Source organism: Dasypus novemcinctus, chromosome X (assembly GCF_030445035.2).
Source record: "Dasypus novemcinctus isolate mDasNov1 chromosome X, mDasNov1.1.hap2, whole genome shotgun sequence".
Classification (NCBI taxonomy): domain Eukaryota; kingdom Metazoa; phylum Chordata; class Mammalia; order Cingulata; family Dasypodidae; genus Dasypus; species Dasypus novemcinctus.
The window spans coordinates 122,160,209-122,175,851 of NC_080704.1; positions in this window are offsets into that span (position 1 = coordinate 122,160,209).

The window sequence follows — 15,643 nt, forward strand, 5'->3', positions numbered from 1 at the left end:
ATAGTTGAATCTTTCTGTGGTCCAAAACTGTTTAAAAATGAAGCCTAATATATTGCCAGGTTCCACTAAGAAAAAAATGGAATATAGTGAAGACTTTAAAGGTTAGATATAAAATACATTGTAATTTAGAAAAATTAAATAAATTAAAAGTAAATTGGGGTATCAAAAAAATGAAAAATTGAAAAAGTTTTGCTTTTGACATTTTGCCTTTCATCACTTCTATAGGTGTTGCCCTGCACGTACAGTGGCAAGAAAATTTCTTCCATTTATTACTCAGTGTCTACACCATTCCATTTTTTTAGTTAAGTTTGTCTTCAGAAAAGTTTTCTTTTACAATAAAATATATTTTTTATTAGAGAAGTTGTGCATTTACAAAACAATCATTTATAATATATACAATTCCCATACAACACCTCACAACAAACACCTTGCATTGAGTGTGGAAAATTTGTTACAAATGATGATAGCACTTTTTTGTATAACTGTATTATTTTTAAACTTTACTTTTGTTAGAATTGATTATTAAAATCATTCCAATTATTATCAATTATTTACATTAGGTACATTTTGCCATAAACCACCTTATTATTACCATCTTGTATTAATTATGCATATTTGTTGTAATTCATGAAAGAACATTCCTGACATAATATTAGCTATAATCAATAGTTTACAATAGGGTTCATGGTGTTATACTGTCCTATGCCTTATATTTTAATTTTTATTCTAATAATGTATACATCCTAAAATGTCCTTTTATAACCACATTCAAATGTATAGTTAAGTATAAGTGTTAATTACACTCATAATAACATACTTCCATCACCACTGTCCATTTGCCAATTTTTACCAACAGCCTTAATAAAAATTCTACACAATGTAAGCATCAATTCCCCTGTCTCTAACCCCAGTCTATCTCCTGGTAAACTATATTCTAGACTCTAACTCTACAAGTTTGCTTATATTATTAGTTCTTAACAGTGAGGTCACATAATATTTGTCCTTTTGTGTCTGACTTATTTCACTCAACATAATGTCCCCAAAGTTCATCAATGTTTATCACCTGCATCAGGAATTATTTCCTTTGTACTGCTGAATATTATTCCATCATATGTGTATACCACATTGTGTTTATCCATCTACTGGTTGATGGACACTTGGATGGCTTTTATCTTTTCACAATTGTCAGTAATGCTGCTAGGAATATTGTGTCTTTGTAGTTTTTATGTGAATTCCCTAATAGCTAATGAAGTTGAGTGTATTTTCATAAATTTTTAATTCATTTGTATTTCCTCTTTGGAGAAATGTTTATTAAAATATTTTGCCCATTTTAATTGGGTTGTCATTTTATTGTGGAGTTGTAGGATTTCTTTATATATTCTGTATATGAAACTCTTATTGAATATGTGGTTTCCAATATTGTATTCTGTTGAGTAGGTTGTCTTTTCATTTTATCTAAGAATTCCTTTGATGGACACATTCTTTTTTTGAGAAGGTTCCATTTGTCTTTTCCCTGTGTTCTTATTGATCTTTTGTTTATATGTTTTATCTATTGATGAAAGTGATGTATTAGAATCTACGTTTATTGTGCTTGAGATGTCTGTCTCCCTTCAGTTTTGCCAGTAATTGCCTCATATATTAGTTGCCTCCAACTTTAGTAAATAAGTATTTATTATTATTTCTTCTGGTAGTTTGCCCCTTTATGAATATATAGTGACTTTCACTGCCTCTTATAAATAACAATTATGCATTTAAAGTCAATTTTTCTGATAAAAATAAAGCTAATTCAGTCCTTCTATTTGCATAGAATATCTTTTTCCAACCTTTCACTTTTAACCTATCCATGTCCTTGTGTTTAAGATGAGTCTCTCCTAACCAGCGTCAAGTTAGATCATGTCCTTTTATACATTCAACCAATCTGTGTCTTTTCCTTGTTCTCACTCTTTCGTTTTTTCTTTATTTGCTTTGAAATGTTACATTAAAAAAATATGAGGTCCCCATATACCCCCCACCTCACCCACCCCATCCCTCCCACATCAACAACCTCTTCCATCATCGTGGCACATCCACTGCACCTGGCAAATACATTCTGGAGAACTGCTGCACCACATGGACATTGTAGTCCAAACTCTCACCCAGTCCACTCAGTGGGACATGGCAGGACACACAACATACAGCATCCATCCCTGCAGCACCACCCAGGACAACTCCAAATCCTGAAAATGCCCCCACACCATATCTCTTTTTCCCTCTCCCAAACATCAGCAGCCACCGTGGCCACTTTCTCCACATCAATGCTACAATTTCTTCCCTTACTAAGCACAATAGTTCGCCAGCAGAACTCCAGTGAGTCCACTTTATTCCATACTCTATTCCTCCTTTCTGTGGACCCTGGGATAGTTATGTCCACTCGGTATTGAGAGGGTGCCTAGATTCCACTTGGATGATGAATGCAATTCTCCTGTTTCCAGTTTTAGGCACTCTTGGCTCCCTGGTGTGGTGGTTGACCTTCTTCACCTCCATGTTAGCTGGCTGGGATAAGTCCAATAAACCAGAGGCTCATGGCCTGGCTATCACGTGGACAGCCCAGAGATTCATGTCCCCTGAGTTTACACTAACCCCTGGCACCAACCACAGGTCCAGTAAAAGTAACAGGAGAGGCTTGTGAACAAAGATCACATCTGAGTCCAACTCCATCACACTCAGGAGCACAAACTCCAAAGTAGGGTCAACTGACATGGCACTGAACTCCATCTGCCATGACCATAGAACCTGTGGGTCTCTGTAGCCCTCAGAAGAACCAATACTTGGGGTTGTATCTACTTTAGCTGTCTCTGGGACTCTGCTGAGGTGTGCATAAGGGCCACCCCTCAGATGACCTCCCGACTCTTTTTTGGAGACTCATAGCTATCTGAACTCATTTGTCCTTTCCAGTTCCCCCTTTATTTCAAGGTCAAAAAGCATTTTTAACTCCTGATATTACATGTAACCTGAGATATTCTGCTGATCTGAGTTGACCCTTTTATTCAAGGTTTTTCTCCAGTCACATCACCAGCTGGTACTTGGTAGTAATCCATCAGTGCCAGGGAGGCTCATCCCCAGAGTCAAGTCCCATGCTGGGTGGAAGGAAATGCATTGACATGCTGAGTTTGACTTCAAGACTGCCACATTTGAGCAACACAGAGGCTCTCAGGAGGTAAATCTTAGGCACCCTGCAGCTCTAGGCCTAGTTCTTATTTCAGGCACACTGGCTCACAAACATAGTCATTAGTATCAAGGGCTCATTGTTGGACCATCGTTCCTTACTGGTCTTAGCCACTGCACTTGGGGGATTGTTGCTGTTCCATTAGGGGAAGTGACAGAGCTCCCCTCACCAGGAACTCAGCACTCCCCAGCTGTCATTCCCAACTGTAATCACTATGAAAATATCCAAACATTTTATGCACCCCACACATATTCCCTGGAGAATTCCCTCCCAACCATGCGCCCTCCACCAATAACACCCCACACCAATATTCTTCCCCCATCACCACCATCAAACCCCTTTGTGGTCCAAAACCTTCCTGAAAATGAAGCCCAATATATTGCCAGGTGCCAATAATAGTAAAATGGAATATAGTTATGGGTTTAGTGGTTAGATATAGAATACGTACTAATTTAGAAAAATTAAAGTAAAAAATTGGGGTATCAAAAAATTTAAAAATGAAAAAGCGTTGTTTTTGATGTTTTGCCTTCCATCTCTTCTGTAACTGTTGCTCTGTATGCACATTGGCAAGGTAACTTCTTCCATCTCTTCCTCAGTGTCTACGTCCTTTCTTTTTCTTTTTTTTTTTAATTATTAAGCTTGTCTTTACAAAAGATTTAGATCACAGTAATTCACATATGCAATATGTAGTACTCCCACAAGTCCAACATCAGACACTTTGTCCCTTCCCCAGCAATAATCTTTTTAAATATTCATACTATATTTACTTCAACTGATGTACAGTTATTGAGACAATAGCTTTCAAACAAGGTTGCACTTGCATTTACATTGTGGTTTATATTGTAGACTATACAATTTTCTAAATTTTTAGTTATCTTATGTTTTACATTATGATTTACATTTTAGCCTATAGACTTTTACACATTTTTGGTGTAAATTAACATATCCCTTATCCATCTTTGCATGATCCTCTGGAACACTTCCAAAGAGTTGGGAGGTCTTGAGAGGGGAAATGCTTATGCATGCCTCAGCAGGGTGACAGAGACAGCCAAAGTAGATAGAAGCCCAGGTGCTGGTTCTCCTGAGGGCTACAGAGACCCACAGGTTCTACAGTCATGGCAGATGGCTCTGGAGCTCAGTGTCATGTCAGTTGGCCCTACTTTGGAGTTTCTGTTCCTGAGTGTGATGGTGTTGGACTCACGTATGACTTTTCTACACATGCCTCTTCTGTTACTTTTACTCGACCTGTGGTTGACACTTGGATTAATGTATACTCAGGAGAACTGTATCTCTGGACTTTCCATGTGACAGCCAGTCCCTGAGCCTCAGCAGACTTGCAACTCCCATCCTCTTGTTTATTGGACTTACCCTGGCCAGTTAACAGGGAGGTGAAAAAGGTAAACCACCACACCAGGGAGCCAAGAGTGCCTACAACTGCAAGCAGGAGAACTGCATCCATCATGCATATGGAATCTAAGCACCTCTCTTTATAGAGGTGGAGTTGACATAACCATCCCAGAGTCCACAAGATGGAGGAATAAAGAATGGATTAGAGTGGACTTACTAATATTCTACTATGGAACTATTGTGATTAGTAAGGGAAGAAATTGTAGCATTTATGTGGAGAAAGTGGCCACAGTAGCTGCTGAGGGTAGGGAGATGGAAGAAGAGATATGATGTGGGGGCATATTCAGGACTTGTATTTGTCCTGATTAGTACTGTAGGGACAGATGCTGGACATTGTATGTCCTGCCATGGCCCACTGGGTGGCCTGGGGCAAAGTGTAAACTAAAATGTAAAGCACTCTCCATGTGTTGCAGCAGTGCTCCAAAATGTATTCACCAATTGCAATGAATGTGCCATGATGATGAAAGAGGTTGTGGGGACCTCATACATTTTCAGTGTAACATTTTAAAAAATAAAGAAGAAAATAAAAAGAAAATCTATTAAAAATAAAAAGCTTCTAGAAAAGAACTTCATTTAGCCAGACATTTTTTCAAATATATTTTTTAAGAAAAGATAATTAGGGGAAGTGTAAGTGGCTCAAATGGTTAGGCTCCCATCTACCATATGTGAAGCCCTGTGTTTGTTTCTTGGGACTTCCTGGTGAAGGTAACTTGGCCCTTGAACCTGTACATTCATGTCCTTGACAAATTTGGGGAAGCTTTCAGTCATTGTTCCTTCAATTATTTTTTCAGTCCTGCCTCTTTCTCCTACATTTCAGGAACTCTGATTACATGAATGTTAGACATTTTATTATAGTCCCACACTTTGCTGAGGCTCAGTAGTTCATTCTTCTTCATTATATGTTTTACTTTTGTTCAGGTGGGGTAATTGCTGTTCTGTCTTCTGGTTCACTGATTTTTTTTTCCTTCTCTTCCTTCCATAATGCTGTTGAGTCCAACTTTTCTATATGGGTTAGTGACTATTTAGATCTAAAATATCCAACTTGATCTTGTTTATATCTTCTCTTTCATTGCTAAGACTTTCTATTTCTTTGCTTTTTCTATTTTTTTCATCTGTTTCAAGCATATTTGTATGGTTGATCCACTTTTATGGTGGCTGCTTTAAAATCCTTTAGATTCTCAATATTGGCAACAAATGATTTTTTTCTCTTTCTATTTGAGATTTTCTTGGATCTTGGTAGGACAAATGATCTTGGAACATTTTTAGGTATTATGCTGGGATTGTCTTGACCCTGTTAGAATCTTCCTTTTCGGCAGGCCTTCTCAGGTACTGCATCAATGGGGAATTAGGGTGCTGTTCCATAATAGTCAGGTAGGGGTAAACGTCCAGGTTTGCTCTTTTAATCCATCCTTGAGAGGAGGTTGCCTCATAAGTACTGGGCATGTGAAGGAGTTCAGTCTTCCCACTAGGCTTCTGCTAACACTACCCAGATTGGGAGAGGGAAGATTGACACTGACACTGATGGGGGGGGGGGGGAATTTGTAACCACTGAGTAGTAGAAAATGCCCTGGCTTATGACCTTCTCTGACAGCACCCTAATGGGGAGAAGGAGGGTCTAATTACTGCTGGTTTTGAGTGGAAGTCTAGGCTCTCCACTCTCCACATTTCCTGGCATTACTCCTCTCTTGGTCTTTGCTGCTATGGCTGTAGGTGAGGACATAGTATTTTCTGTCATATTTAGCAGGAGTAGAAAAGTTATTGTCTAAAAGTTTTATATTTTACTATGTTACCTCTTTCCTGTTCCTTTGGCTAGAGGTTCTAGGATTTTGTTTCCCCTTGTTTTGTCTGTGTCTGTTGGCTTTTCAGGGTTTTTGCTTCCAAATTGCTGTCTTCTTTAGGACGAAATCATGGATATAGGAAGCAAAAAGAAAAATCTACAGAACTAGACACTATGTTTCACCACTATATTGTTTCTCAGGTCCTGTGATCCCTAATTGTTCTCCCTTCTTCTCTCATACTCTGGTGTTTGTTTCTTATTACATGTGGCAGTTTGCTATTTTTTATGTACTACAAAAATAAATATTGGATTTGTGTTTGTAAACTGGTCTGTTCTTCTGGGCATAATAGTTTGTATTCAATTCAGAGGTTTCACTTTTACTTTATTAAATCGAGATTAGGGCTTTTATTTGACCAAGTCAATAGGGTGACTTGGTTTGATCCTCCACCCCTCTTTTTGTGCTATATAAATGGATGCTCAATCAAAGACAGGGAAGTAAAAACATGGAGAAGTAGAACACAGAAGCATAGTTTTCTACACTTGAGCCCTGGGGAGATAGCCAGGCCATTCACCTGACAGTTTGTAGCTGAATTGACCAGAACCCTTAACAGCTGAGAAAACCTGCAAAAAAAGGAGTTCCAGGGAGAGAGACAAGCCTTATGCTAGCCTACAGCTGAGATCAGAAGAAGCTGGGACTGCAGAACCTTAGGAGCCTTAGTAAGAAGAGGAAGCCTGAACCCTCACAAAGACTGGCAGCCATCTTGTTCCAACATGTGTTAATAGACTTTGGTGGGGGAAGTACCACTCCTTTTGGCCTTGTGACTCTAAGCTTCTACCGCAAATAAATACTATTTTTTTTTTTTTTGTTTTTTTTTTTTTAATTTTTTTATTTTTTATTGACTTTGTAATAATATTACATTAAAAATATATATGTGAGGTCCCATTCAACCCCACCCCCCCCACCCCCCCTCTCCCCCCCCCCCAACAACACTCGTTCCCATCATCATGACACATCCATTGGATTTGGTAAGTACATCTTTGGGCACCTCTGCACCTCATATACATTGGTTCACATCATGTCCCATACTCTCCTCTATTCCATCATGTAGGCCCTGTGAGGATTTACAATGTCCGGTGATTACCTCTGAAGCACCATCCAGGGCAGCTCCATGTCCCGAAGATGCCTCCACCTCTCATCTCTTCCTGCCTTTCCCCATACCCTTTGTCCATTATGTCCACTTTTCCCAATCCAATGCCACCTCTTCTATGTGGACACTGGATTGGTTGTGTCCATTGCACCTTTATGTCAAGAGGAGGCTCAGATTCCACCTGGATGCTGGATGCAATCCTCCCATTTTCAGTTGTAATCACTCTAGGCTCCATGGTGTGGTGGTTGTCCTTCTTCACCTCCATCTTAGCTGAGTGTGGTAAGTCCAATAAATCAGATTGTAGGTGCTGGAGTCTGTTGAGGCTCAGGATCTGGCTATCACATTGTCAGTCCAGAGATTCAAATCCCCTAAATATATCTTAAACCCCAACATTAACTGCACCTCCAGCACATTAGCATGAAAGTCTTATGAAGGGAGATCCCATCTGAGTCCAGATTCATCACACATAAACACCATTTCCAAAGAGGGGCCATCTGCCCTGGTAGTTAACCCCATCAGCCATGACCATAACTCCCATGGGTCTCTTTAGCCCTCAAAGGAACCAATATCTGGGGGTTGTATCTGCTTTATCTGTCTCTCTGACTCTGCTCAGTTGTGCATGAGGGCAAACCTTCTGCCAGCCTCCAGACTCTTTTTTAGAAACTCGTAGCCATATAAACTCATTTCTCCTTTCCATTTCCCCCTTACTTTAGGTCAAACAGCATTTTAAAGTCATGGTATTTTATGTAGACATGGATATTCTGCTGATCCGCTTTGAACCTTCCGTATAAGGTCATTTTCCAGTTGCATCATCAGTTGGTAGTTGATAGTGGTCCCTCGTTGCCAGGGAGGCTCATCCCCGGGTGTCATGTCCCACGCTGGGGGGAAGGCATTGCATTTACATGCTGAGTTTGGCTTCGAGACTGGCCACATTTGAGTAACATGAAGGCTGATAGAAGGAAATTCCCAGGCACAAAGTTGCTCTAGGCCTTGTTATTATTTTGGGTTTATCAGCTCACAAGCATAGTCATTAGTATCAGGGGCTCACTGTTGAACCCTCACTCCCTCCCGGTCCCCACCACTGTACCTGGGAGACTGTCGCTGCTCCCCTAGGGACCACGACAGAGCACCACTGGCCGGGAACCCAGTACCCCCCCTACTGTGGTTTTTAATTGTTGCCACTATGAGTATATCCAAACATTACCATGCACCCTGGACATATGTTCTGTACAGCTCCCTGTCAGTCATATATCATCTGTCATTGGTATCCCATACCAGTATCCCTCCATTGCCATTGTTGAAACACTCTGTGATCCAGAACTCCCCGAAATTTGAAGCCCAATATAATGTCATGGTCCCTTACTAGGGAATGGCATATAGCAATGAGTTTAAAGGATAGATAAAGAACTTGGATAAAGTTAGATAAAGAACTTAGATAAAGAATGTTGACTTGAAAAAATTCCACATCCTATTTTTTTCTTTTCCCCCCCCCCCTAATTATTCAGCTTTTCTTCACAGGAGTCCTAGACCACAGCAATGTATATATATAATATACAGCACTCCCACATATCCACCAGAAAACCTTTTCCCTTCCACAGTGATACTCTTACGCCCTATTCATATCATATTTACTTAAAGTGATGTACAGAGTCTGAGACATTAGCTTTCTAACAAGGTGACATCTGTATTTACATTATGGTGCATACTTTAGGATACACAGTTCTTTACATTTTTAGTTATCCTATGTTTTACATTATGGTTTACATTATCAGTCCGTCATCTCCTATATGTTATGGTGTAATATTACATGTTTTATATCCATCCTTGTGTACTCTCAAGAAACTCCTCTCTTACCCCCCATTTACTTTGGTTCCACACATTTAACGTCCATTTTCCCTTCCACCTTAGTGCCCTCAGTGATAGCCAACCTCCGTTTCCTGAGGAGCCACTTCCAGAGATAGATGGAATAGTGTTCAGGGCCTAACTTGCTCAACTGCCCCAATGCCCTGGGAGCCACCCTTTCTCTCGAGGGATACAGTTCCCTCTATTGGATGGCATTAGTCCTCCCCAGGATATGGGTCCACCCCCACTCTCACTACTTGGGTTTCTACCCCATGGTGTCACCCACTCTGGCAGAATGAGCATTTAGACATTCCCCAGGAGCCCGTCCTGCATCAGACCCTCCCCTCCGAGCATTCTAAACAGGTAACCCTCTTTATTATATTTTGATATGATTTTCTCGGCATTTTACTCTCCACCAACACCTGACCCTCTCCTGGTTCGTATGCTACCCCTCCCTCCCCCCACTTTTGGGCAACGTTACCCACCCGTCCCTCCCCAGCCACCCTCAAACCCGCAAAGCCCCAAGCAAAGGCAACCCCTTGCCCCCCTTTTATCTCTTCTTTGTGTTCATACTTACCACCATCTCGTCTTAAATTCCACCCCTGCAGACATCGGCTCATATCCTTCCTCCACCCTCCAATTTCCTGCAAGCCTATCGTTCAGTCTCTTGCTATCTAGGGCAGCTTGTTTATTTCATATCATTGAGGTCATGTAGTATTTGTCCTTCAATGTCTGGGTTGCTTCACTCAACATAAGGTTCTCAAGATTCATCCATGTTATCACATGTGTTTGTAGTGTGTTTGTTCTTACAGCCGAGTAGTATTCCATTGTGTGTATATACCACATTTTATTGATCCACTCGTCTGTTGATGGGCATTTGGGTTGATTCCAACTTTTGGCAATAGTGAACAATGCTGCTATGAACATTGGTGTACATATATTGGTTTGTGTTCTTGTTTTCAGTTCTGCTGGGTATATTCCCAGCAGTGGTATTGCTGGGTCATATGGCAAATCTATGGCTAGATTTTTGAGAAACCGCCATACTGTTCTCCAGAATGGTTGGATCCTTCTGCATTCCCACCAGCAGTGGATGAGTGTTCCCCTTCCTTCACATCCTCTCCAGCACTTGTATTCTTCTGTTTTTTTCATAGCTGCCTTATGGGTGTAAGATGGTATCTCATTGTGGTTTTGATTTGCATTTCCCTGATAGCTAGAGATTTGGAACATTTTTTCATGTGCTTTCTTGCCATTTGTATTTCTTCTTCGGAGAAGTGTCTGTTTAAGTCTTTTTCCCATTTTTTAAATGGATTGTTTATCTTTTTATTTTCAAGATGTAGGAGTTCTTTATATATGCAAGTTATAAGTTTCTTATCAGATATCTGATTGCCAAATATTTTCTCCCACTGTGTGGGCTCCCTTTTTACTTTCTTGACAAACTCCTTTGAGGTGCAGAAGGCTTTAATTTTGAGGAAGTCCCATTTATCTATTAGTTCTTTTGCTGCTCGTGCTTTTGGTGAGATATTCATAAATCCATTACCTATTACAAGGTCCTGTAGATGTTTCCCTACACTGCTTTCTAAGGTTTTTATGGTCTTGGCTTTTATATTTAGGTCTTTGATCCATCTTGAGTTGATCTTTGTATAAGGTGTGAGATGGTAATCCTCTTTCATTCTTCTACATATGGCTATCCAGTTCTCCAGACACCATTTGTTGAATAGGCCACTCTCTCCCAGTTGAGAGGGTTTGGTGGCTTTATCGAATATTATGTGGTTGTATATGTGAGGTTCTATATCAGAGCTTTCAATTCGATTCCATTGGTCTATATGTCTCTCCTTATGCCAATACCATGCTGTTTTCACCACCGTAGCTTTATAGTATGTTTTGAAGTCAGGTAGTGTGATTCCTCCAATTTCGTTTTTCTTTTTCAGTATGTCTTTGGCTATTCGGGGTCTCTTTCCTTTCCAAATAAATTTCATAGTTAGTTTTTCTAGTTCCTTAAAGAAGGCTGCATTGATTTTTATTGGGATTGCATTGAATGTGTAGATCAATTTTGGTAGGATAGACATCTTAATAATGTTCAGTCTTCCTATCCATGAACAAGGAATAGTCTTCCATTTATTTAGGTCTTCTTTGATTTCCTTGAACAATCTTGTATAGTTCTCAGTGTATAAGTTCTTTACCTCTTTAGTTAAATTTATTCCTAAGTATTTGATTTTTTTATTTACTATTGTGAATGGTATTTGTTTCTTGATTTCCTCCTGATCTTGCTCATTATTGGTGTACAGAAATGCTACTGATTTTTGCGCATTGATCTTATAACCTGCGACTTTACTAAACTCATTTATGAGTTCTAGAATCTTCGTTGTAGATCTCTCAGGGTTTTCTATGTATAGGATCATGTCATCTGCAAATAATGAAATTTTGACTTCTTCCTTTCCAATTTGAATGCCTTTTATTTCTGGTTCTTGCCTCAGTGCTCGAGCAAGTACTTCTAAGACAATGTTAAATAGGAGCGGCGACAGTGGGCATCCTTGTCTTGTTCCTGAGTTTAGAGGGAAGGAGTCTAGGATTTCTCCATTGTAAACAATATTGGCTTTAGGTTTTTCATATATACTCTTTATCATGTTCAAAAAATTTCCTTGTATTCCAATCATTTGGAGTGTTTTTATCAAGAAAGGGTGCTGTATTTTGTCAAATGCTTTTTCTGCATCAATAGATATAATCATGTGATTTTTTTCCTTCAATCTGTTTATATGGTGTATTACGTTGATTGATTTTCTTATGTTGAACCATCCTTGCATACCTGGGATGAATCCCACTTGGTCGTGGTGTATAATTCGTTTAATGTGTTGTTGAATACGATTAGCAAGTATTTTGTTAAGTATTTTTGCGTCTAGGTTCATTAGAGAAATTGGTCTGTAATTTTCCTTTCTTGTGATGTCTTTGTTTGGCTTTGGTACTAGGGTAATGTTGGCATCATAGAAGGAGTTGGGTAATGTTCTTTCTGTTTCGATGGTTTGGAATAGTTTCAGCAGGATTGGTGTCAGTTCTTTCCGGAATGTTTTATAGAATTCACCTGTGAAGCCATCTGGCCCTGGGCTCTTCTTAGTTGGGAGATTTTTAATAACTGATTCTATCTCTCTGCTTGTGATTGGTTTGTTAAGATCATCAATTTCTTCTTTTGTCAATATGGGCTGTTTATGTGTTTCTAGGAATTTGTCCATTTCCTCTAGATTGTCATTTTTGTTGGAATATAGTTTTTCAAAATATCCTCTTATGATAGTCTTTATTTCTGTGGGGTCAGTGGTGATATCGCCTTTCTCATTTCTTATTTTGTGTATTTGCATCTTCTCTCTTTTTTTCTTTGTTAGTGTTGCTAAAGGTTTGTCAATTTTGTTAATCTTCTCAAAAAACCAGCTCTTGGTCTTGTTTATCTGTTCAAGTGCTTTCTTATTTTCTATTTCATTTAGTTCTGCTCTTATCTTTGTTATTTCCTTCCTTCTTCTTCCTGTTGGGTTACTTTGTTGTTGTTTTTCTAATTCCTTCAAATGTGCAGTTAGTTCTTCAATTTTTGCTCTTTCTTCTTTTTTGATATATGAATTTATGGCTATAAACTTCCCTCTCAGTACTGCTTTTGCTGCATCCCATAAATTTTGGTATGTTGTGTTATCATTATCATTTGTTTCAAGGTAGTCATTGATTTCTTTTGAGATTTCCTCTTTGACCCACTGTTTTTCTAAGAGTGTGTTGTTTAATTTCCAAATCGTGGTGTGAAATCTGGGCTTCTTTCCCTTGCAAATCTCCAGCTTGACTCCACTGTGGTCAGAGATAATGTTTTGTATGATTTCAATCTTTCTGAATTCGTTCAGCCTTTCTTTGTGGCCTAGCATATGATCTATCTTGGAGAATGATCCATGTGCGCTTGAGAAAAATGTATATCCTGCTGTGTTTGGGTGTAGCGATCTATATATGTCTATTAGATCGAGCTCCTCTAATATACTATTCAGATGTTTTGTTTCTTTGGTGATTCTCTTTTGAGATGTTCTGTCCAGAATTGATAGTGGTGTATTAAAATCCCCCACTATAATTGTAGATGTATCTATTCTTTCACTTAGTTTTTCCAGCGTTTGCCTGACGTATTTAGAGGCACCCTTGTTAGGGGCATAGATATTTATGATTGTTCGATCTTCTTGACAGATTTTCCCTTTGACTAAAATGTAGTATCCTTCTTTGTCTCTCACAATTGTTTCATATTTAAAGTCTATTTTGTCTGATATTAATATAGCTACTCCTGCCTTTTTTTGGTTATTGTTAGCTTGTATGATTGTTTTCCAGCCTTTCACTTTCAATCTCCATGCGTCTCTGGGTCTAAGATGTGTCTCTTGTAGACAGCATATGGATGGGTCATATTTCCTTATCCAGTGTCCCAGTCTGAATCTTTTGATAGGTGAGTTTAATCCATTGACATTCAGTGTTATTACTATCAAGGAATTATTTGTGTTAGCCATATTTTGATTGGATTTGTGTTTGTCATATTTTGTTTGTATATTTTTTTTTGTCTTTTTTGTTGTTGTTGTTGGTCTTATACTCTCCTCCAACTTTGCCTTTCCTGTTTTTTCCTTTCTTCCTGCAGAACTCCCTTTAGAATTTCTTGAAGGGGAGGTTTCTTGTTGGTATACTCTTTCAGTTTCTGTTTGTCTGCGAATATTTTGAACTCTCCATCATGTTTGAATGCTAGTTTAGCTGGATAGAGTATTCTTGGTTGGAAATTTTTTTCCTTTAGTACCTTGACTATATCATACCACTGTCTTCTTGCCTCCATGGTTTCAGAAGAGAAATCAGCACTTAATCTAATTGAGCTTCCCTTGTATGTGATGGTTTTCTTTTCTCTTGCTGCTTTTAGGATCTTCTCTTTGTCTTGAGCATTGGATAATTTGACAAGTATATGTCTTGGGGTGGGCCTGTTGGGGTTTATGACTTGTGGAGTGCACTGTGCTTCTTGGATATGTACATCTGTCTCTTTCAGTAGATTTGGGAAGTTTTCAGTCATTATTTCCTGCAACACTCTTTCTGACCCCTTTCCCTTCTCTTCACCTTCTGGAATGCCTATAATACGTATGTTTGAGCGTTTTGCATTGTCATTCAGGTCCCTAAATCCTAATTGGATTTTTTCTATCTTCTTATTGACCCCTTCTACTATCTGTTTGATTTCTGATGTACTGTCTTCCACATCACTAATTCTCTGCTCTGTCTCTTCTAGTCTGCTAATATTTGCTGCAAGTGTATTTTTGATTTCTTGAACTGTGGTGTTCATTCCCATCATATCTGTTATGTTTTTGCGTATGTCTGCAATTTCCCCTCCAAGTGATGTCTTCATGTTGTTAACCTCTTTCATTACTGCATCAAATTTGTCGGTGATAAATGTTCTGAGATCTTTCATTGCTTGTGCCAAGTTTTGCTCCCCTTCGTGATTATTGGTTTGTTGATTGGATTCAGCCATGTTTTCCTGATTATTGGTTTGGTTCGTAGATTTTTGTTGCTTTCTGGTCATCTCTTTATTTTGACGAATTTAATCAGTTCCTTAGCTTCTTTGTCTGCTCTTGGAGGTTAATTAGTTGTTATTTTTGCACAGGTGTTATATCTTCTCTTTGTCACTTTTTTCTTCTTATTCTAGTTACTTGTTGTTGGTTAAGTTCACTTTAGAGGAAAGTATTAGTGTTGGGGAAAGGCAATTGTGTAAGCAAGGGAAAAGTGTAAAGTTGTTTTGGTGATGTATGTTAATAAAGCAGGAATATGAGATCTGGAAGGATGGAGGTTAGATTCATGTAGATTGTATAGAGTTATAGCTGTAGGTAGAGTACCTTTTATGAAGTTGATGACTGAATTTGGTAGGAATATGGTATGAACTACACAGCTATTGTTTTCATGAGAGAGGGAAAAAGAAAAGAAAGGTAATAGTTTCAAGAGTGGATAATAGACAGAAAACAGAACAAAGGTATTAGAAATTAAGAGTTAGACACTTTGTGGATCAAAGAACGGGAGGTGGGGGGTGGAATATAGGAGAGACAGTAGATGATAGTGGATATCAAGATGCAGGGGAAGGGGGATAGTGTAGGTAGCCTAAATCAGTTCACACAGAAATGAGGCAGTGGAGGATGGGAAAACCCAGCAAATGTGAGGTGTTCCCTGTAGCACCTATTGTATACTTGAATTAAAGTAAAAATAAGTGGAAGATGAGGGACAAGAGGGAAAGAGAAAACCGAA